Source organism: Chroicocephalus ridibundus, chromosome 12, assembly GCF_963924245.1.
Source record: "Chroicocephalus ridibundus chromosome 12, bChrRid1.1, whole genome shotgun sequence".
Lineage (NCBI taxonomy): Eukaryota > Metazoa > Chordata > Aves > Charadriiformes > Laridae > Chroicocephalus > Chroicocephalus ridibundus.
Window position 1 is genome coordinate 10,132,641 of NC_086295.1, and position 24,168 is coordinate 10,156,808.

The 24,168-nt window shown below is 37.2% G+C and overlaps 1 long non-coding RNA gene across 16 annotated transcripts in view; it reads right to left on the reverse strand.

Annotated features, from left to right (window-relative positions):
* The window catches only part of LOC134522240 (uncharacterized), a 167,088-nt gene that overhangs the window by 88,085 nt on the left and 54,835 nt on the right, over nucleotides 1–24,168 (reverse strand). For 12 of the 16 annotated variants that reach the window (XR_010072983.1, XR_010072984.1, XR_010072991.1 and 9 more), the window contains exon 2: nucleotides 3,977–3,999. The exons of the other annotated variants lie outside the window; for them this stretch is intronic. This is a non-coding gene — a long non-coding RNA (uncharacterized LOC134522240). The remainder of the gene's footprint in view (nucleotides 1–3,976; nucleotides 4,000–24,168) is intronic. 16 annotated transcript variants of the gene reach the window in all.

Sequence of the window (24,168 nt, forward strand, 5' to 3'; positions counted from 1 at the left end):
GGAGCAGAGACTCTCACACATATGGAAATATGAGAGAAAAATGTTTTCCTGGGGATATCATCACATGGAAATGAACAGAGAAAATACACTTTTCTGTGGATGATTTTGCTTTGTAGTAGGAAGAGGGTATTAAGGTAATTGGCATAATGAGGAAAAAATAGTTTACGTATTTTTCAGTAAATGCATTTGAACATATTCCCATTGGACACAATGTAAAGCATATATTGTATCCAAGGCAACAGAACAACAAATAGGGAATGTGTCTTGCTTTATCAACTCAAATATTCACTGGCAAAAAAATACAGAATAAGAATAATTTACAATAGCCTGGAAGCTGTTAATTTAAACTGCAAAGAAGAAAAATAACAGCGATAGTGGATCTTCATCTAAAGTAGAAAAATGGGCAACATATATCGATTTTCTCCTTAGAATCTTTGGGAGCCAAGGGTTTGCAGAATTAATTAGCAATCATGTTAATTAAGGAGTCAGGTCACTGCCACAGTATCCTCAGACTTGGTGTGGTGGAAGACTTTTCAACCTATTTTAAATTTATGACCTTGGTCCATGCTTTTCAAGCAACTTTGATCTCAGAATTGGCCTCATATTTAATTTGGTTTCCTTCTTGCTCAGGAATAGTGAATTTCAGCTTGCCTTTCTTGCTAAGTGTTACGGTGGTGCAGTGCGATGAGATCTCGGCACAGAACATCTTATGCTCCAATTCATTCTTTTGCCATTGGGGTCTTACCTGCGAACATTTAACCCACACCAAGAAAAGCGCATGAAGAAACTAAGATGAAAGTGAAACAGCATTTCCGTAAGTCAATCATACTTTGAAAATGGTTTTGATTTCACCCTGTTTACAACTCTTCTTTGTGTTTCCTTATGACAAACTGAGCTGGGCAGAGTCCCATGCTGGGTCAGAGGAAATGGCAAATTCTAACTCTCCCTCTTTCCCCACCAAAAGGAAGAAAAATTTTCCTCAGAATCTATTTTGACACTGGATTAGAAACATAAGTTGGAACGTAAGCACTAAATTGCCATCAGACCAACCTGCCTTTAGCATGACTTTATAACAACACAAACATACACTCTGTGAAAAACTGTTGGAATACACTGTGAAGCTGGGAATGAGAGGCTGTGCTTTCTGCAGATCTAGCAGATTTGAGATCTTTTAGTATTTTAGCCTGGTTCAATCCAATTTAATCCAATTTTCACTAATTTCAGTGATATTCAGCACTCAGAAACATGCCTCAAGAATAAATAAGTTCTTACAACCTTCGTGAAATTAACTTGGTAAAGGAGAGAAACTGAAACTAAGTCTGCTAGGGGGGTGAGACCATCTCTGCTCATTTCTCACACATCATTCAGCATCAGCCACAGCACATGCTGCCCCTCATGGTACAGACACCAAGGAAATAGGAAGGAACACTGGATACGTGCTGAGGAGCAGGGAAATGTGGGATGGAGCTGGAAGCATTGCGAAGAGATGTGGGCTGTTGCAGTACAGTGAGGTGGGACACAACGTCATTACAAACTAGGCTCCATTAATTCCAATGCTGATGAAAAAATTGTTTTGCTGTTGTTTTTAACCAACACAACATAGACATTACTGCAAAAAAATATGAATATAGAACAGTACATTAATAGAGTATTCAGAATGTATCACTACCACTACAAAAATTTTGTGTCATTAATCTTATTCATAGCAGCCAGCTATCCTGTCTGAAGAGAGCATGCAATGTGTTTTTAAAGAAGTAGGCTTTTGCCCTATAGCTCTACCTCATAATAGATAAAAAAGGTTGAAAGAATTTTATTAATCTGGGAGAAGCAGCCTAATTCCACTATTTTTTCCATTGATAAACACATACATAAACACACACACAGATTCTGCGTATACCGTTATAACAGTAACAACACAGGAAATTCAAGTCACCCTCGGTACTATGGAAAGGCAGCAATAGGTTGTTTGGTCTTTTGGACTTAAATTTTCACGAAATCAATTCAAGTAACAAATTGCCAGACAATTTTGCTAAAAGATAAATATTTAAATACTTTGACAGTAAGCTTTTCCCCAGATTCATATCCCATCTATTGCTGTTAATGCAGACTAAGTAGTGTCCCGACAGATTGTGAACCTGGAGAGAGAAACTAAGTGTTAATTTTGTACTTCCTCTACTATGCTTTGCACTGTGGTGGGAATACATTACAATGAAACGTATCCGTAATATAGAAGATAAAAATAACTGGAAGGAAAGCGGAAGTTCAAAAGTTGATATTTCTCCATCAGTGTTTTTGCCCGGATCAGAGCACAGGTCAGAGCACACCAAAGCAACTTGGTCTGATGCAACATTTCACTGTACGCTGTGGAAACTTTATGTAAAATATCTGGTGTCATTCCTCCTCCTATACGCTTGACTGGCCACCTTAAATTATATATTGGACTTAGCAGTTAATCATTCTCTGTAACATTTCTAAGTACTGACTTAAAAAATAACAGTGTGTCATATAACGGAAAGACTGGAGGACTCTTACAGTCATTGCAGGGAAAAATATTAAGTAAGGGAGAGCAGATAGGTGATGGACATCTCATCTTTAATTTTAGTGTTACAGATATCTGTGATGTTTTTCAATATTGCTTTATCACAAATTCATGTTTTGATTCCAATTTATGATGTTCTGCTCCTCAGCACTCTTACACACCTGTTCTGGATTTGAGTTCAGAAAGAAACCTCCAGAGCTTTTCTTTCTCTGTTTTTTATTTCTGAGTTGAAATTCCAGTTCTATATTCGGCCTTTTGCTGGACATTTCTCAATATATACATACCTGTGTGGGTGCTTTGCATTACCAGTGTGAGAAGGCCTTTTGCCCTAAGGAAAATACAATATTGCTCTCTACGCATAGAACAAAGTACATTAAATGCTGAAATTTTGCTTTATAAGACTCAGTCATATGTAGAATATCAGCCAGAGCTCTCCAACATCAGTGGAAGGACTCTGATGAGTCAAACGCATGTCAGAGTGCTTCTAATGAAACTCTGCATACAAGGTCTTACACGACACCCGTGGATAGCATCTGTTTTACTTCACAAAGAATTTCACTTTGCTAATGTTTCCCTGACAAACGTACATGATATTTTTATAACAACTCATGAGCTATAAGTTTTAAATGTGATTCACAGAAATAATGTATAATGCTACAAAGACATCAAAACAATGGAAATAGTCAACAAATAAGGAATTTGTTAAGTCTACCTTGTCCCTTTACCTTCACCCTGACAAATGCTTATTGAGGTGAAAAAAGGAGGAATCTATGAGGCACAAACATCATAATACATTTCTTTTACCATTCAAAGGAAAAGTAGAGAAGAAAGCAAGCAGGCATGCTCAGGATAATCAGTAACAGTAGCTGCCATTTTATAAGGAAAATTATATTGGAAATATCTGCTTTCTATCACGCAGAAGAGAAGAAACAATAAAATCTCAGCTTTATCATGGAGTAAAGAAAACATGAGCATTTTTGCTTTTTGAAGAAAAAGGTCTTCAGTGCTTTATTGCTGTAAACCACTCCTCCACCACCATAATCCCGTGGTGCAAATAACTCCTAGGGTTTGCATGGTTAAAGCCCGGTTTGGTTTCGTTATTACTACTATAATATGTCTCCCTGGAATAATGACATGACAAAACTTCCTGGAAAGTGAACTCTCAAATTAACGCTGAACTGAAGAAACACGTAAGTAACATATAAGTGAAAGAGTTACTGGAAAAACTGACTTGGAGTTTATGTATTTCTTTAGCTTAAAAAATATTTCAGTTGGAGGAATTACACCATCAGTCTGGCATGCTGCCAGAATAAATAACTTAAAACACTGCTCGATACTCATGTTACTACTAGTATAATTTCTGCATAGTAAGTTATTTGTATTTAATTGATAGTGAAAAAAGAGAAGTACCATCTAACAGATAAGAGTCTTACTTACCTGTGGTGATTTCATTGCAATTCCTGTAAATGAGAAGATGAAATCACATTTTTAAAAAAACTGACGTGATTGACAAGATCAGAATTTAACAGTACACTTTTGAAGACAGCAATCCTGACCAACAGGGGAAGAAAATCACATCGATCTTTTTGCTGAGAGAGATGCAAAAACCTATTCTGTAAATGCTTTTATGTTTGGGAACTACTGATTATAATATTTATTTATAGGACAAGAAACAGGATTCTAAGCCTAAAGTAAAATTAATACTCTGTATGTCTATGTGTCCGTTGATCATGTAATTTTTTAAGCTATATATTTTCATGATTTAAATCCTTTTTTATGATGACAAAACAACAATCGTACTTTATTTTCATTAAATTACAGTAAATTCATGGCCACATTTACCACTGCTATAATGAAACATGGCATTCTTAAAGGGTGCAATGAAAAGCACCCTAAGTGCAGTGTGATTTGCAAATTCCTTTGGTTTTGATTAAAATCTTACAAAAGCACTCTGAAGTCCAAGGTTTTTAGCATTTAATGCGTCACTGCCAAAATATTAATCCTGATTTCATTATGACTCATCGTGAACAAAGAGTTTTATTAAAACAATATGGTGAATAACAAAATAATACAACAGCATAAAAAAAATCTCATCAGACAAAAAAAGAATATGAACCAGATTTTCGAAAGCAGGCATACAGAACACGCTTATGTACACTCATACATGCAAATTTTTGAAATGCTGGCTCTGAAAAATAAAAATTACATTTAAAAATAGGACTCAGTTCTATAATTTATGGCATAAATCCAGGAAATATCTTAGATAATGGACCCACAGCCAGAAATCTTTTTCCAACTTGGCCTATGAAAATTCAGGGACAAGCTTCAGAAACCAATCTTTTAAAACACAGTAACCCAAAGTTATGCACATAAACAAGTGCACTATTTTTTACCCCGGTAAGCATGGAAGTTATTAATATAGTCACTGGAAACTCCTTGTGGTGTTTCCCTTTGTTAAGCTAAGGCCAGATATTTCCTTTATCCTGAGAATGGGCACAATCCACATTAGTAAGCATTCCTTACTGAGAATTCTGACCCTCAAATCCTGCCAATTTAATCAGCCCAAGTGGAGAAGATACATCGTTGAAAAACCGGTAGTGGTGGTAGTAACAGAAATGCCAAACATAACAAAAAGTCACAGTTGTCAAGTTTATCACTATACACAGTATGCTACCGTACTTCTTGTAACCTCTGAAAATATTCATAAAATGTAACTTCTGTGCAAAACCATTGAGTTAACCAATTGCCAATATTAAGCCCTGTATTTTATGGGGTTTGTAGACTTAAATTTGTGAGTAGTAATTCTTTTTCTATTCCCCAAACAATTGCTTCTGCTCCAAAAATAACTATATGAAACAATGAAAAGGCATTTTGTAGTTTAAGGAACTTCTTGACTGATGAGAAATGGCAAACATCTGTTTGCAAGTATTGCAAAGTGAGAGCTTCTCAAAAAACTCTGCCTATTTGGGAATTGTCAGGTAAGTAAATGCAGCACCAGCTGCCTCACTAACACTAGCATAAAGAAATAATTCGATACAGTTTAGCTCATATTTGTGACTATGTAATTTTAATCTTTTTGAATGTGTTGAGATCTATTTACCTACTGTGCTACACACTCGTATCAAGTGTTTCCAAAAATGTGTATCTTCTGTGGAACTTGTGTATGAGAAGGAGCATGAGGTGATACTGAACCTCTGCAAATAGGATTCTTTCAAGACACAACAGGATGAGCTGGATAAACAGAATAGTTTCACAGGAGATACAGGAATAGGATTATCCCACCTTTTGAAGTGTTTCACATAGATAGAAAGGAAAGAAGGATCTTGCTGGCACAAGGTAGTAATTCAAAGCCACAAGGATTGATATTCAGATCAATAATCCTGCCTACAACTTTCTGGTAATGCTAAATGTTTCCTAGAAGGAGAACTCTTAAAACACATCATCAGTGAGACACGCTGGCATAATTTTAATCTTGGCTTGTAGCTATTCTCTACTGATTATATTTAAACTCCTTTCTAGACAATATGAAAATATTCTGATATATTAATATCAAAAGAAACTCAAATACGACATAAATTATTCAAAACTTTCACAACTAAACTGTGCAATTTATCAACTTAACCCAGGAAATCTGAAAGGAGATTGCCAGGCAATGTATTTGCACATCTGGAGCCCCACGGTGTTCATGATAGTTATGACTTCATTTCACATCATATTATAAATTCGAGGTGCTTTACCATACCAATACTTTAATCGTACTTCAAAGCTGCAATGGCTTTTTACTAGGAGACAAGTTGAGGTGATCGCATTTCAGTGATTATGCCAAGTGATAATTTCCTCATCCACCATATTTCACATATATTGTAGGCCACTAATATAAAATCCAGGAGATCTGCCTTTAAGTTTCCATTTACTACAAGATGTACTGACAGAGTATTGAATTATATTCTTAACACAGAAAATTTTTATACATAATAAAATCTACCAGAGCAAAATACTGCACCGGTATGTAATTTGATACTTTTGAAAACAAAGAGAATGTGGAAAGACTGAAATCAGGTCGCACCAGTACAGGTTAACAGATTTTTAGACTACGCAAGTGTGCAAATAAGGGCTGGTATATATATATAACTGCAATAGACACATACACTGCAATGACTTGCTTCCCTGACTTGCTCACGCATTAGTCACTCACAGGTATTTCATTCCAAATATTACACAGTATCACACTCGCAGGCAAGGCCACGAGGCACAATTCTGTGCAAGGAGATGGTTGCTCCTCTCTCTTCAGGGCAGGGAAAAGCAACTTAATCAGCTCTACAAAGAACACAAATTGCTGCAGATTCTTCTGTTGCACTGTTTTATCTGTAGACATTTTACTAGACCACACTTTTCAGTACACTGAAAAGATTCTAGCTTTCACTATATGATTGTTTAATATGGTATTTGGATAAAATGAGTGTATCTTAAAGCCTAGAGCTCTCTTTACGTGCCTGTGCAATGACTCAACTGAGTTTCATGCTGTGTCTGTAAGAGAATCAAACACATAATACAGCTCAACTCCAGTGTAAACGTTGTAGGAGTAAAATCTGTATTACACATGCTATACCTATTGTACACCCTTTTTAACCATGTACTTTTTTCTAAGTAGCTGTAGCAACTCATTCATTACTTGGAAACTAGTCCTACCTCCACATGCACATACACAAGCATTATCTAATGTTGACAATCTACAAAACATCACGTTCTGTGTAGGTTAATCCCAAATAGTGTTTTCATTAACTGACAATACTTACTAAGTTCGCGTCACTGCAAACACAGAGAGCTACTTAATACGTATAGTGAGAATAATATTAATTTGCAGACTTTTGTGTTTGGCATTTTGAACCTATCTTTCTTAAGTTGGCTTTCTTGTAAGAAATTACCTTGATGGCCAATATTCCAGAGAGATTCAATAACTGTAGATGATGGGCTTTAGATTTGGTTGGTTCCTTGGTTCTCCTTTCTCTGGGGACACTTTACTATATAGCCTTTGGGTCTCCACTATGGTAATGATGGAGAATCCTTACTGAGACAGATAATGTCTCTAACATTTACATTAATTCCACTGAAATCAGATGGCTTACAGTACTACCCATCTTTCACAGTTTTTCTGCCTTCTGCTTTTTCAGTATCTGCCTATGCCCCCATTTTGCATAGCATTTGTCATTCTGGATCTTTTGCTGCTTTACATTTTCCTACCTTTCCTTCCTCTCGTCCACATTAATTTTAGTGCTATGCATCTCATGCTTTTACAGTGTTTATAATTGAGCTTCCTTCAAAAATATTTTTTCTTGGCATATTTTCCTCTGTCTTTGAGTTATCCAGATGGAATTTGCCGAGAGTGTCTCTCATTTATAAGTATTTTTAATTAGGAGAAAAACAAGTTATTTTTTCCTCTTCTTATTATTTTAAATTCTTTAATTAAGAACTAATGCATGAAAAGATTAAATACATTATATTAAAATGAAGATGTATTAACCAACAGCATTAACGTTCTCATGGTCTGTGGGGTAGAAGAGTGGAAAGAACCCTCTGATACAGAAAATTTAAACCTGGCACCAGGGGACACATGTATACTTGTTGGCATTTAATTAAAAATGTCATTGGAGAGCTGCTGAATAATTTCCATCTTAAACAATTACTCCTAAATAATGACTCAGTCTTCTCTAGATCATTCATTAGAAGAAGCTCGCAGTGTCTAGGTACAATAGACTCATAATGTTAATGTCAGCTGTAAAATAATGTTCATGGCATTCAGAGATATGCAAGTTAAGCTATGTATCAGAAGACCACTAAAAAGTCAATTTTGTGGAAGACACTCAATCTAGAATTGAAATATAGTTATGTCGCTGGGCTGCCAAGGAGAAAGTGTACCTAATGAAATACTAAAGAGGGGGAAAAAAAAAAGGAGAAAAAAAGAGAGGACAACACTATATTAATAAAATAGCAATACAGGTGTTTAAACAGATGTGGACTCCAGTGCCCAGATTATAAGTCTGATCTCTCTTGGCTTCAATTCCAAACTGAGTGCATCTAACATAAATAATTATTAGAAGATACTAAGTCCATATAGGACAGGAATATATTTGGTCTTTAATAAGGAAACTTGAAGCATTCCCTGGTGGAGACAGGGTAAAGGAGGAAGAATATAGCCACAACTAGTTAGCTCTGCTGGAGAAATACTGCGTATTATGGTCACTCTTCATAAGCAGGGCAGGGGACGATGGCAATGATGGAACTGGCTGGCTATTTTAAAAACACGTCACATTCTACAGTAATTAGAAATTGGGCTTCAGCTTAGTCTTCTGTTTAAAACATTTTTATATGCATATTTATGTGTCTGTATAGACAAAGAAAACATTTCTCTGAGAGGAAATATCAACCTAAGGCTTTGAATCTTATCATAAAGTACAAGAACAAGCCTCCTTTTTTCCTGTTTCTTCCTGAGATTGATGTAATCTCTGACTAGAAAACTACATATAAAATATTTTAAGGTTAATTTTTGAGACTTTGCTTATTGTTGGAAAGGGGTCACGTATAATATGGCTTGTTTATGGCAACGAATGATTTAAATTATTCAAATAACTTTTTGAGGTAGTTCATAGAGTAACAAGCTCAAAAAAACATTTCTTCCTGCACTCCAAATCAATTTCTTTGCAGAAAGCGATTACATATAAACCAACTGATGCACACTTAAGAGCATTAAATTAACTTTTACCACTCGGGAGAAAGTCCCATATGTCACTGTGGACAGTTCAATGAAAACCTTCTGTTTGACAGATAATCCATCAGAAAGATCAGAGGCGTTTAGAGAAGCATTAGCAATTGACTCAACAATAATCCCCAAACCTAATGTCTCTGTATCAGTAACTGGTACACTCTCATCTGGGAGCGCCGTGGTCAGGTATGGTCCCACAATCTTATAAAGGATATAACAAGAAAAAATGGTTTAGAGAAGAGTGAAGTGCTGCCTAAAGGAGTAATGAGATTCATGTATGAGAACAAACAGAAAAGAATAGGATTGCTTTGCTTAGAGGACTTTAAAAAGGAGGGCGAAGGAGGGAATGGCAAGAGCACTTTGAGAGCACAGTGACAACCACCTTTAGGAACCTGGTGGGTCACTGACTTGCCGTGGTGTCAGAAAGCTGAGGGCATGCGGAAACTCCCGGACTTAGCATTGCTTGCCCATCGTTTCTCTGTACTCTCAAGGTGAGCACAGAAAACGTTCTCCCTGTTGTTTTCTTCAAATGCTCTTTCTCGCTCGCCTTCCTCTTTCAACTTGTTTATTGCTGCTTTTATTTCATTGACTTCAGGGTTTTTCTGGTTTTGACTTGGCTCCACAGTACTATCCATCTGCTCAGCTTCAACTTCACTGCCTATAACAGCCCAAAAACCTCAGCTCTAATAAAATAACCACAGTCTTTGAGTATGTGAATATAATAAATACACTAAGCTGTTCAAATGCAAATTATCTGTGAAAAATAAGAAAAAAGAAACAGATTCCCAAATGAAAAATCTGGGCTCTCTCAAAAAGCTGGTTATATTTTCAGTCCTTTCACTGGGCCACATTCTCAGCTGGTTTAAGTATGTCCAAATCCATTTGTATTAATTACCAGCACTAAAAGACATAATCCTCTTCACACAGAAGTCAAATCAGATGCAGACAGTTATATTTACGTATATCCCACAATCAGATTTACATTCAACAGATGCAATACCACACCTGTACACATTCACTCCTGTTACACCAGAAGTTAACACATAATTCAGAAACCACAAGTTTTAAAGAAATTCCAAAGGACCTTCTTTGCTTTCACAGTATAGAGGGAGAAACAGTTCTACATGCATGATTCTGTACCTGGTAATAATTCTGTACATGAAATTACTATCACACATAATTACAGGGACACTCGGAGTGTTGTACTATGCATAGCAATGACAAACTGCTGTGGGAAAATGCTATCACTTTCACAAAATTATTAAGTTTTCTCATGTGATTTCCTCCTGAAATTTAGAATAGAACAGTCCCAGCTGGAAGGGATGTGCCTATAATGATCATCTAGTCCAACTGCCTGACCACTTGAGGTCTGACCAGAAGTTAAAGCATATTATTAAGGGCATTGTCCAAATGCCTTTTAAACATTGACAGACTTGGGGCACTGACCACCTCTCCAGAAAATCTGTTCCAGTGTTTGATCACCCTCTCCGTAAGGAAATGTTTCCTAATATTTGCATGGAAAAAGCCTGAATTTTGCATTGGTATCGACATTTCTAGAACTGACTGCATCCATTTTATTAGTTTTTAGGAGAGAATTTTTCCTATTATTTTTCCTATTTTTTCTTTATTTCTCAGACATATAGCTATGCGATAACTCCTTTACTTCTTGGTCTGCTATTCAACCTTCTAATAATAACAGACACACAGACCACTTTAAAAATAGAATGAGAAGAATTCAGTGGGCATTAGGTAGAATACATTTAATTTGCACAAATGTACTGATTCAAATACGATAAGCTCTGTAAAAGAAAAAGATACTCCAAGATGAAATGCAAAAGACAGAGAAATATATAGCTTCCATTAAAATATGGCTTCCATGTCAATACCTGCCTTTGACAAATTGATACAGAATATGAAATCCATTGTAAAAAGACTTAGGTTTTCATGTCCTCATTAACCATATTGAAACACTGACTTCAATACCAAAAAAAAAAAAAGAGGAATAAAAAATTTTTTGTGCCTATCTGTGAGAGACCTACAGAGAGGATCCATGCAGTTCTGGTTCCAGGTGGGATTCTGCTCCTCACACTCCAACTTAAATTACCATTGACCTAATTCAGGTTTACTGCTGAAAAGCTATTAAGACTGCAGGTGAACTTCCTCCTACAGATGAAGACTGAAGCTCTGGTATGACTTTGATCACAAGTCATATCTTTGCTTTCTGTATCCAGTTATTTGAGACTTGGAATCAATGTACAGACAGTTGAAAAGGTCCTACCTTAAACAAAGATTGGGTTGCCCGAACCAAACACTAAGAAGCTATGCAACAGTTTTCTGTGCGGTTGAAAGCTGCCTTCTGTTGGTTTCCTGTTTTCATTTGACCCTTCAGAAGAGCCATTCGGGGCCTGTCATTGTCAATGTAAAAAGCAAGTCTAAGCACAAAGCTTTGCCTATATGAGCAGATGGTGACCTTATCCCTGAATGCTACTTCACCAGGCCATATGCAGCAGGCTTTCACATTAAAATTTAATCAAGATGACTGTACAGATGTAGAACAAAGCAGTTTCAAACATGACCAAAGCAAACAAGGAATGTGTTTAAGCTGGGCAGGTTTGAACAGCTGAAAACAAAATAGCTTGTGACTTGTTCTAAATAGTCTGGTTCAATTGTCAGAACTAAAGAAAAATTTCGTCTGGCAGTTTAATATATATAGCACTAGCAATATCACATTCTCAGTTTATAGAAACATCAGTTTTTTCTTATTCACTCTGGCATTCTTCAGATGATAGTATTAAGCTGTGTATTGATACATCCTGCAAATCTCAAAGACTACGAAATTTCCCCTCTTTAGCTTTTCAGAATTAACCTTTTGACAAAACAATCAAAACAAATTTAAAGGACAGAAATGGCTACCTGGCCATAAGGTCCACCAGCTAGAGTAGATATAAGTGAGCTGGCAAGTGTACTACACACCTTAGGAGATTAGATCAGCACAAGCACAGTCACTCTACAGTAGAGCTCATCAAAATGCACAGTTCTTAAGTGGTACAGTGCTACATTACACAGCTGGCACCCTCTGTGAAATCTCCATCTTCCAGGAGACAAATTCATATCCTCCATCATATGTATCAGAACGTCCACACATGTACACACATATTTCCCACATATGAGTCCCAACAAAGGAACACATGGAATGCAGGTCTGTCTGTCTCCTTCCCAGTCACCAGATACAGCCAGGCGGGTATTGCAGGCAAAAGCACTGAATCGTATGCAGCTAACCATCAGCAAGTACCTTCATGTACTTATCATAGACAGGATCATAGTGCAAAACAATCTTAGAAACCTGAAGAAATAATTAAGAGAAGCAATGAAAATTAAAACATACCGTAGCTATACATGATACGTAGGACAAATCAACTGTACAAAGAAAAGACAGGTTAGGAGGCATCTGTTTATAAAGCATGTGGGGTTTAAAGTGAAATATCAGCCAACACACATTAAAGATTTCACGCTTTTGCAAAGAAGCGTAACCATAGTACTGTGTTTCTTAAAGACTAATACTACCTGCAAGACAGGCAAAATAATTATTCTGGTCTATTTAACCTACTAAGACCTCAGCCGGAATGCAACATCAAATTTGCCCACAACATATCAAAAAACACATAAACAATCCAGGGAAAACAGAGAGGAGAACAAGAATGACCAGAACACATGATCTATAGGAAGAGACTGAAATGAATTGTCTTCAGTCTTAGGGAACCATGAGAAACATGGTAACAGCTTTTAAACGTACGTAGGGAGTGAACGGGACTATTCTAACTGTAAGCAAAGTGCATCAATGGAACAGATCTCCAAGCAGACATTGTGACGGTTGTTAAGTACAGGTCAAGCAAACAAATTGGCAAACATATTGCAGTTGTTCCTGGTTTGGAACTCAGGGAATGTTCTGATGATCTCTCAATGTACCTTCTGTCCCTATTTGACTAGGATACCACAGGCTAGAGAGTCACTGGGTCAGCTTAAATTCAATGAAAATCTCATTAATCCACTGCAATGTTGCTGAAGCTGAATCTTTTTTTTTTTCCTCCCCCTAAGTTTTTTTCTATGCTTGATTAACCCAGTTTTGGAGCCAGTATAAGTACATCGCTTAAAGAGTTGGGCTTTTCATTTTTGTTTCTTTAATTAAAACGTGATACTTGGACAATCCCTACCACAGACACCAGTAAACACATACAAAGATTCTTTATACCACTATGACAAACCCTCTTTCCGTAGGAGAATAGCTATGTCCAATGATACGATACCCATACTGCTGCATCAGGAGGCTTGTGCAGTTTTGGTGCAATGATCTGTGTGTGTAAACTACTCACAGTCCTTGGCAAGCATGAGAGTTCCAAAAAGGTGCATGTGACCTCTAGATAGGAGGATGCTTTCATGGTTCCATACAGAACCACATAACATTGTCCAGAGTCTCCAAAACCATCATCACTTGACTGAACCAATCAAATAAGATGTCTTGGTTTCACAGCTAACCCATGTTCAGTTTTTATGCATTTTTTCTTTTAGCATTTTGAGATACCACCTGCACATACATTAATAAGGTAAGTGGAAATTGTGGGAATTGCATACAGCAAGAAAAACATTCAACAGCCACAAACTAGCCTCTAGCCCTGTGGATGTAAACTGAATACTTTCATGGACAAATAATATGTGTGGTGGCCACAGCTGAAAATTTGATCCACAACACTCTGACCTAAAATGTAATGGTAGGCTTCTATTTAGGTTTCATGATTCAGCGAGATCTGAACATGTGAAAATCTCTCATGTTTGCTCTGGTAGGCAGCGGAAGTTTTTCATTAAAAAATACATTTCATTTATTTGTTACAACTGAAATAGGTCAGATACAGAGAATCAATACCCTTAAATTGGGGAAATACTTTTGAGGCTAGAAATTCTAAAATAAGAAGTTTTTTGAAATGTCCTTCTACTAACTGCTTTCCTCAGAGAAGTCTAAGAAGGCATATTCATTAGGCTGAAATTAAATTGACCATGGCATGATTTGCATCATGTAACATAAAGTGACAGTAGTGAAATTTCAATTTTAAGAATTTTCAATTAAAAAGGTAGCCTGGAAACCCGCAAAGCCCCATAAACAAAGGGAAAAAGGATTAAGGCTGGCAGTGCTCTCAGTGACTTAATTTACATGTGAAAGAGTTCAAATTCTAGTTAATTATAGTGCAGACACAATCCTGGATATCCAGGGTATGGATATTCATTTCTCATTAGAAAACTCTAGCTTCTCTCTCTCTCTCTCATTCTCTCTCTCTCTCTCTCTCTTTTCTTTAAAGATCCTCTATCTGCCTGGTGTTCACAGATCTGCAGAAAAACATCCAGCTAAAATATACCAATGAAAGTGTGACAAATATTGACATCAAAATTGTTTTGGTAGGAATGTTTTGTTCATTCCAAGGTTTTTTAGCTAAATATTCTACTTATCTCTTCTTCCACTAGATGCTACTGTGATTCCCCTAAGCTTTCTAGCTTTAATTCATAATTTACATAGAAATGAATAGGAATTCAAGAAATCTATACACATTTTGCAAAAAAACTATCCTTGGTAATGCACTCCTTTCTTTAAAGTTCTTTCCATCTTCTTCTTCCATCCCTATTATCATTCAGGTTACAAACAAAAGAATTAGGCTGCAACTGAGTTCCTATTCTGGTACTTCACAGCAGCGAGATTCCTCCTCTCACAGCCTCCAGAAGGGTTGTGGTTTTCAGTGAGAGCTCTCTGGAACCATTCACTAGACCAAGTGATTTAAAATAATCTTTCTCCTCCTCCATACCGTATTACAATAGACACATATACACAGTACTTTTATGGGCGTTTAAAACGCATATTGGGATATTAAATTTTATCAATCTAGGAATGTGTGTTTGTGTATTTTGTGTAAAAAAACTGGAAAAAAAGGAAAGATGTTGCTCCCCTTCCTTTGACTGACTATTAATTCCCCCATAGCAAAAGCCCCATAAATACATCACTGCTCTGCTGCTGCGCTGGTCTAGCTGCCGTTCTTTACAAGTACAACAAACGCATGAGCACTGACACTGGATACTCCTTTAGGCTTGTTTACAGCTACCTGTTTGCAGTCAATGAAGTCTGTGAGAACCCACAAAAATTTCTGCTCTTTTTCCTTCCCCTAATGAACCTGAAAGACGTATCATCAACCAACAGAAATATAGCACTGGAAAAATGAGGGTAAATGGGGGAATTCTCATTTTCTTCGATTATTTTTTTAATAGATCCCCCGCAGCATGTTTGCATTTGTCAAGAAATGACCACGAATATGGAACTTCCAGAGGAGCAGCTTTAAGGTCCTTTTCACCTTTCTGCAACACAGTGCAGGCTTCCAGCATAGTTTGGACAAGGTGAGGAACCTACACAGCCAGTTACCCCGTGGGCTGCAGCACTGACAGAAATCTCCACGGAAATTCTGCAAATTTCTTTCAGACCATAACATGCCTGCTAGGCCTTCATGCAACTTCTTAGCATTTTTTCCACCCTGTAAATAGCGCAACAGGGACAGACAATGGGGTTAGCATCTTTTCGTACATCTCTACTGACCAGTTTTCCCAGTGCTCAAAACTTGTTGGTTATAGTTTAAAAATATTTGTCTGCATTTTTTTGTTTCCTATTTTGTTCCATCCATGTTTCTTGCCTGGATTTCTCTTTTATAGGGTGTTCAAGTGGTTTTAAAGTATAAAAGGCAACATGAAAATACTTAGAACATTTCATATACAACTGTACATATGGACTTAGGATCCCCCACGTATCAAAACATCCAAATTTGTCTATTCTCCCTTCCAGATTAACATCTTTTCCTACTTCAAAATCAACTGTGACTCTGATTCAAATTTATTAATACAAAACATGGAGTTTGGTATTTTTGATAGCTCTATTCGAATCATACCTGCTCCGGTATGACAGGACACATGAATATGTGTTTACCCTGAACCTACATCTGAAGAGGAAGGACTTCTGGCGCTGCAAATTATTTGAAGTACTATTTAACCTTTTCTGGTATTGACATCATTTCCTTTGGGAGTGGAACAGAGTTTGTCATAGGTTATAGCTTTTATTCAGCACAGTAGATCTCATCTAGGCTGGCAAAGGTTCTTCTCTGCCAATTAATTCCATGTTTTATTCATCCCAGAATTCTTTAAAGCTGCAAATCAAAATGCCACTCTGTGTATTCCTAACCACATTATGAAGCACCAGTATTGCAAATAAAGGTGCTTTTTGCATAGCAATCAGATTGCCTCTTTTCAGAGAAAATGAATTTAGCTCTGTATTTATCTCACTAATTGCATTCACGGCATTACAGACAAAGTATCACCCGCCTCACATTTACATTATGCAAAACCTAATCTCTGTAAGTTACTAAACCAAAAATGAGCCATACGTTTCCTCCTGAGACCCAGAAAACACATTGTTTGAACTGTCAATCTATATGAATTAGATTTATCAGGAAAAAAAGTTTAGATACCACACACGATAAGAGAATAATAGCCTCTGTAAATTGTACTGTAAATTCATTGCTTAGGAGAAAACAGAACAGCTGACCAAGCAGATGTTGCTGAAGTTATGTCACCCCAATAATTAGAAAAGCGAGGAGACAGTGTCTTACTTGAGTTCAGTTCAGTTAAATTCAAGAAATAATGTAACATTCAAATGGAAAGCAGTGAGTGCTCTTACAGCTATCCCTCCCAGATGCCCCCAGGGCTCCATTAAGTTTCTGGGTAAGGTTAGTCAGTTTTCATTGTCCCACTGCAAGCTTGAAAAATGAAAATATTCCATAAAGAGGTAAGTAAATGTATGCCCCAACTAGCAGGAAAACTACGTTACACAAAGAGTTACAATTCGGGGGCCAGAATCTGCTGTTCTTATTTAGGCACAACTCCCACTGACGTCAATGCCTTCTTTGCTTGAAGCTGTTCTGACTAAAAACTGAAAGACTGAACCTCGAGTTGAAACGCTGAAGCTCAGAAAAAGTCTATAGGGTACATTATTGTAGCTAAGTATTGCCAAGGGTTTTTAAGTACTGCTTTGTACTGTAATTAGTGTTCCACCTCCTACTCTATTAGCTCTACCAGTGTGTAAAGCACTCTTCACAAATTTCTACAACAGAACAGATTGAGAGAGTGCATTAGAGACAGTGTTGTCATACTATGAATTCTTTTCCATTTTTAATTCTTTGTAAAGGTCCCTGTTCACTGGAATGACTCGCAAGGTGGGTGCATTATTATTCCACAGACTTTCTTTTGAGGTGCCAGCGATTTAGACTTTAGAGATGAAACCACGTCACATCAGAAGCAACGCATATCGTTTGTGAATTCTAATTGTGGCTTTTTCAGAACAACTTTGCATTGACATGTGTCTGTCTGGTCATATTATGATATAAACACGAGAGACTGTAGGGTATTGAAGAGAATCTAGTGCTTTGGATATCCACATATACTCAAGACAAGACAGTAAAATTGATCTCTGTTTGGACACAAAAAGAAGACTATTCCAACAACGATTACAAAGCTAGAAGAGCGTAAGAATGGCAGCAAAGGTCATACCACAGGCCCAGGTATCCCAGCACCCTGCAGCTGACTGGAGTCAACAGCAAAGGCTGAGTGAATCTTACAGGGATACCTTCTCAAAATACCAGTTTACCGAATTTAGACTTCCTCAGTGAGAATTCATATCTTGGTAACCTTCAGTGGATTTTTCTTTCATCAATTTCTCCACTCATTTTTAAACCTATAGCTACTTTGTCTCCAAGTGCCTTCTATCAAGGAGGACAGATTAAGTTGCATATGCAAATGAGATTTTATTCTGTGTAAAAGCATAACCTTCTTTCACAAAGGTTTAAAAATGTGGGATCCATTATTTATTGCCATTGCAAACTTTGAGTGAAGTTATCCCTATTTTCTACGGTGCTTACCAAAACGGAGAGCATAGCAAACAATCATAGATAATGAAGTTAATCTGAAACATTTGAGGTAGGTAGATAAATATCTTAATTTTATCTTATAGCATAAAGAAACTATTTCCCTCAATATGTCAAATGCCATTGGTAGTGTGTGGCAAATCCAAGAGCAGAATCTAGGTCATCAGTTTCCCTATCTGCTTTCTAATGTACAAGATAAGGAAGAAAAAGCACAAGAAACTCAGAAAAAGAAAAGACCGATACGGAAGAGCTTTTAAAAACTTAAGAATAAATTCAGATCTGACCTGACCTGACTTAATGAAGCTGAAAGGAGCTTTACCCATTTTTCACATTTTTTCAGTATTTGTACTTGTTCTGGTCTCCACAGCTACTAGCTTTGCAGATGAAATACATGGGTGGTGTTCTGTGCTCTCATAAAATATCTGTATTCTCCCCTGTACTGACTTCTTTCATAATATGCCTCTCTTTTTGAGTAAAATCTATTGCTTTTGCTTCGTTATTGGCTAAATGGAATTTTGGCATATTTCTGATTGTGGAATAATCTGCCTGTTCTTCTAGTTGGAATCCTTGGTAGATAGTTCTCCGTGGAACAGAAACAAGTCCATACCTTCTGAAATGCAATAAACATCTTTAATAATCCCTTGCAAACTAAGATAGAGACACTATAAAAACATCATTCATCTCACCTGCTTTAAAAGCCAAAAAAAAAAAATTACAAATCTTTGACAGTGACTCTGATATGCTAATTCATGGAAGTATTTTATGGGCATTTGGTTTTGTCTACAGAGCTTCAAACGGGGTGGGGGGGCAGGGTAGGGGGCAGTGTGGGGAAAAGGCCTGAAACCCTAACCTGTACGTATTTCTTTTCATAGTAGAACCAGGATAGTGAAAAAATGGGAATGTTACCTAAACTGAATCTGATGTTACTTACTTTGGGCAGGGTTCCTCTCAACTGTACCACTAGCAAACAAAGACAGATTTACAGTAAAACATTTACTGTAATTCTACATGTTGTATCATCTTAGTGGATTTCAAAAATGAGGAAATGATCTTCAACAGATATTGCTAGCAATGTCAGTAAAAGTTAAACAGAGTCCTAAATATATCTGGTAGAGGGTAGATAAAAGGCACAGAGCACCTCCACCTCTTCATATCAGTCATTTAACTGTACATTTTGACAAAGATACCACAAGGCCTGTTCAGTGACTGTCCTTTACTTGCAAAAGGAGAAATTTAATACTGCGGCAAATGCCTGGCTCAAAAGCTTATTTTCACATATTACAGATAAGTCACTGCTGAATCAGAAGAGCTACAGTTTCTATTATTCTTCAACTATTTCCATACAGAAGTATACAGGATAAAGATACATGCTCCCTTTTCATTTTTTTAGTATCTTTTGCTTCTTCATATGTTTATAGCCGCACATACAAGCACATGACTGTCCCTTTCAACTGGTAGATGCAGAGCAGAGCTCCCTCAAATGTGTCTGTGCAGTGCCAAATGCCTCATCGGTGTTGAGTAAGTAATAAATAAGATTTAATAATAATTAAGAAATTATTCCTCCCATAACTCCCTTGTGAATCTTGCTTATAATTTTCTCCCATGAGACAGAGAGAATAATACTGGATTTAAGATCCAATATTTAAGATCCAATTCACCTCACATTAAGAAGTGAATTTTGGTGGGATAGTCTGTTATTTTCTATCCAGAGAAGTAAACTTGGTATAACAAAATCCCTTTGTAGGCTTACATTGCAGTTTTACTACGGCAAATAATAAGTATAATATAACGGGTCCCGTAGAAATAAGCAATAGGTGTTATGGTGTTATTAAAATAAAAAACTCTGAACAATTTCTTCAGTATTCCGAAACTACTTTTAAAATAATTTTGGGTATGGACCCTGCTGGAATAACCACAGTGATTAAAGAATCAATATAGCATAAGGTAGCCTGAGAGAATTAGGGCCTGCAAGGATACACCATGTTCAGAGCTCACTCTGCAATGGCATGTATCAGCGTAACAAATCTCATGACAACCAAGAGAGGAAAACCAGATGTGGGGAGAAATACAGAGATTACTATTATCCCATCCCCCAGACCTGCTGCTGCTCTATGTTTTGTCTTCCCTGTCTGCCACTCATCCAGCAAAATTTTATTTTCTCCGTGCCTCTCCTACCAAGTTTCCAGTTCCAGTCCCCGGTACAATAGGTGGTACCAGAAGCTTATATTGCAGTCCTTTGGGCAGAGAGTCTTCTATCCTCAGAGACTAAATAGAGAGAAAAAAATGAGGCTGAACTTTTCGTAATACACCTTGAGATCAAGGATTGATCCTTCTGCTCTGCAAAAATAACGTCCTTCTGCAGCCAGCTAATGGTAGTTCTGGGGCTCAGATCAAAGACATATATTCCATACTTATGGGTTTTCCAGACATGACCCTGCTGGTGGTGTAGGATGGGATAAGTACTATGCAGATTTCCTTTGTAATCTTAGGAACACACACACATACATACATGTACATGGACACAATTTCAAGGAACATTAATCCTACTGCGAAGTCAAGCAGTAGAACACGCAATCTTAATTCTGCATCTTTGAGTTTCTGCATTATGAGAGAGTCTTCAATCACAACTTAATATGATACTTGTACCACAGGACCCCTTCAACTCAAGGAGAAGCAGAACAAGGAACTGTCTTAAGAATACATATAACATGAACAAACTGACATACCTCTATGATCTGAAAAAATATTAATTATTTTATCTAGCAAAACAGTAAGAGTGCTACTTGGGTCACCTGGCAAAGATTAGATGGTGTATTAAGTCTCCCATTTGTAGATAAACACTGCTAGTGTCAAAGCAATCCCTGACCTTGCCTGTGACAGCCTCAACAAGCAGAAAGAAAACTAAACGGGACTAATTCAGTGTTGGGTTTTTTTAAACCTTTTAACCTTTATGTAAGTTATACCACTGTAAAACTACTACCTCTTAAATTTACATCTCTTCTCTAAAATCCTGTCACATAAGAGAAAGGATTGATATGCACCAGCAATTACAGATCAATACAGTGTTTGTTTATCACTGATGGGCTAGAGCTCTTCTTTCTCTAATGTCTAATAACTAAGGTTAATTTTCTAATCGGATGTGCATTTCCTCTGTAACTATGTTTTGCTGAAGACAATCATTTGGATGATATGAGACACAACAAATCAGTCATTTTTGCCAGGCCATTTTCAATGTTAACATAGTGACTTTGAATCCAATGAGTGCCTTGCACGGATGATGCTTATCTTGTTACATGCAACTTTTGCATTCTTGCAGTTATAATGCAAAGCCAGATGGTTCAATCAATCAGTGCCTGGCAGGTGGATCCTGCTCACAAAATTGGGGAGAGTGCCAGCATTCTTGACAGCACAGATATTCTACCATCTCCACATCTTGGCTTGAAATTTATCAGAGGTGAGAGTGATTGGAATTACACTTGAAGTCTGCGCGCAAGCGGTTTTGGCATTGCACCACAGTTACAGGAAAAACAGTCAGGCTGAAGGCTTGAATTATGATCTTGCTCTTTCCCCTCCCGCCTTCCATTGCCAACTTTTTCTTAATGTCCTTTCAAAAACCTGGCATCATAACTGAATGTAAAAAAGTGGAAAGAATGATGCTCAGATTCCCTTGGATGTACTTCTTTGGCTGATGCCATCCACACTGAGCAAGCAGCCAGCAAGTTTGCCCTTGGGGTTCTCAAGCAGAGAAATAGCCTCACATCACCTTATTCTCTTTTCTTTCTTTCTCTATTTGCTTTAACAAATTAAGGTGTGATTTGTCTTTACTTTTGGTTTTGTGGGGATTTGGATAATGACATATCAAAATTAGGGGAGGTTTATATGCTGATTCAACTCAAAATGAAGACTTGCATTTCAGCACCAGGAAGCATCAGGAATTGAAATCTAAATATATGATTTGAAAGTTCTGGTTCACATTTGAAAAATGTAGTCACTCAAAGATTGTTCTCTAGAATATAGAGCTAGAAGATACGTCAAGAGTTTATTAGTACATTACCCTACCCCAATCCAGGATCATTTATCTGTATTGAACAGGGACTCGATTGCTTTCTTTCATTACTTAAATGAACAAGAGCTAAGATGGGCTATAGAAGTACAAAAGCCAGACTCTAAACTGAGCTGAACTCTATGCCACTCTCCTGCTCCCCCTGGCCAGCAGAGGATGTGTTGGCCTTCACCATAACCTGAGAAAGTTTACCACTTGTTCTAATGTCTGCAGTTGAAAGTATGGTCTACTCTTCAGGCCCCTGTGTTACCTTCAGTGTTGGCAAGAAAGCAAGAAGTGAGAGGTGAGCTTAGCTGGCTTCATACCAGCTGAGAGGCATCTCAGTCCCTGAAAGTCCGGAGAGGTTGTTTTAGTTTGGTGCAGGTTTTTGCCATTGTATGTTTGCAGTGCTCTAGCTGTACAAACTTTTTCATGGCCTAGTCTATGCACAGATGCTCTTATTTGGTATTGGTGCTCGCCATCAACAATAGTAATCCTTATGACAACTGTTAGCCTTTATTGTAAGCTCAGCAGAACCTCCCCTATACCATCTGTTTACTGCTTAGGTAAAGTACTTAGGTTCCAAAAACAGATAAAGAAATATGTGCATAGAAGGTACGCTGTAATGAATATAACTGAGACAACATCTTAGAAATGTCATAATGTCATGATCACTTAGAAAGACAAGTTTGTTTTTTTTTCTTCCTTCAGCCTACCTCGTGAAGCAGCCACACTGTCTTAAAGCTGCTTCTGTTAAGGCTGAAATTATACAAGATTCATTAGCCATCCTGATGGATTCTCTCTGGGATCACAGAATAATCAGTGAAGAAAAAAATAGGCTTATTAGAATTCAGAGGACAAATTTCCACATCCTCTGGGATCTTCTGAAATACGCCAAGTACAGTCCAAAATTTCAGTGTCGTTTCCTTCTCATAGGTATTTCTCTACAAAGAAGAGCCCATCCCCTCAAAGAGGGGTTCTATGAAAACAACTGTGTTAAATAGCTCCATGGAAGCAGTTCTACAACTAGTAAAAGGCTTTCATACAATTAGCCCACTTGCCTTCAGAAGATTTTTTTTTTTTGATGGCAAATATGGTCCGTCATAATTACTTTCCTCACTTTCTTACACACACAAGAGAAGAACACGGAGAAAATCTTGCAATTAGTTATGGAGGGGTTTTATCTGTAATAAACTATGTATGGCATGACTAAAACACTTGTTCATCATTTTCTGCAAACAGACTTTGGTATTTATGAAGCTGTTGGTCATGCATAACTTTATTTGTAAGTATATTACAGCCTGGAAGCATTTGAAAAACAATATTTTTTTAATTGATTTTATCTATTTGGTACTTTGTGAAGCTGCTTGTGAGTTACACGGTCAGTTATTGTTTCCTCCAAGCTGTAAATATGTCACTAGCCTTTTTTTCTTAACTGCCTAGATATATTCAGCCTTTCCCAGGAACTGGGATGAACAAAGGCCTGTATGCATGAGGGCACAATGAAAAATGAAAAGGAAAACCCATCTGAGTGTGGTTGAACTGAGTGCATTTGAGTAAATATCCATAAATAAAGCTTTACAGCATTTAGTTAGCTTCATGCTTTAGCTTGTTGGTGTTTTTTCCAAGGACTAATGAGAGAGGCATATGTTCCTGCAGTATAACACAAGAGACGCCAGTTCTGCTCTCTTCTAGAAATTATATCCTCCTCCTTTCAACTTAGACTTCATAATCATTTCAGATACTGTGACCCAAAATGTCTTACTATAGCTCTAAAGGCAGAATGACAGTAAGAAGCATAAACGTGGAGCCTGTGCTCGAGCACTTG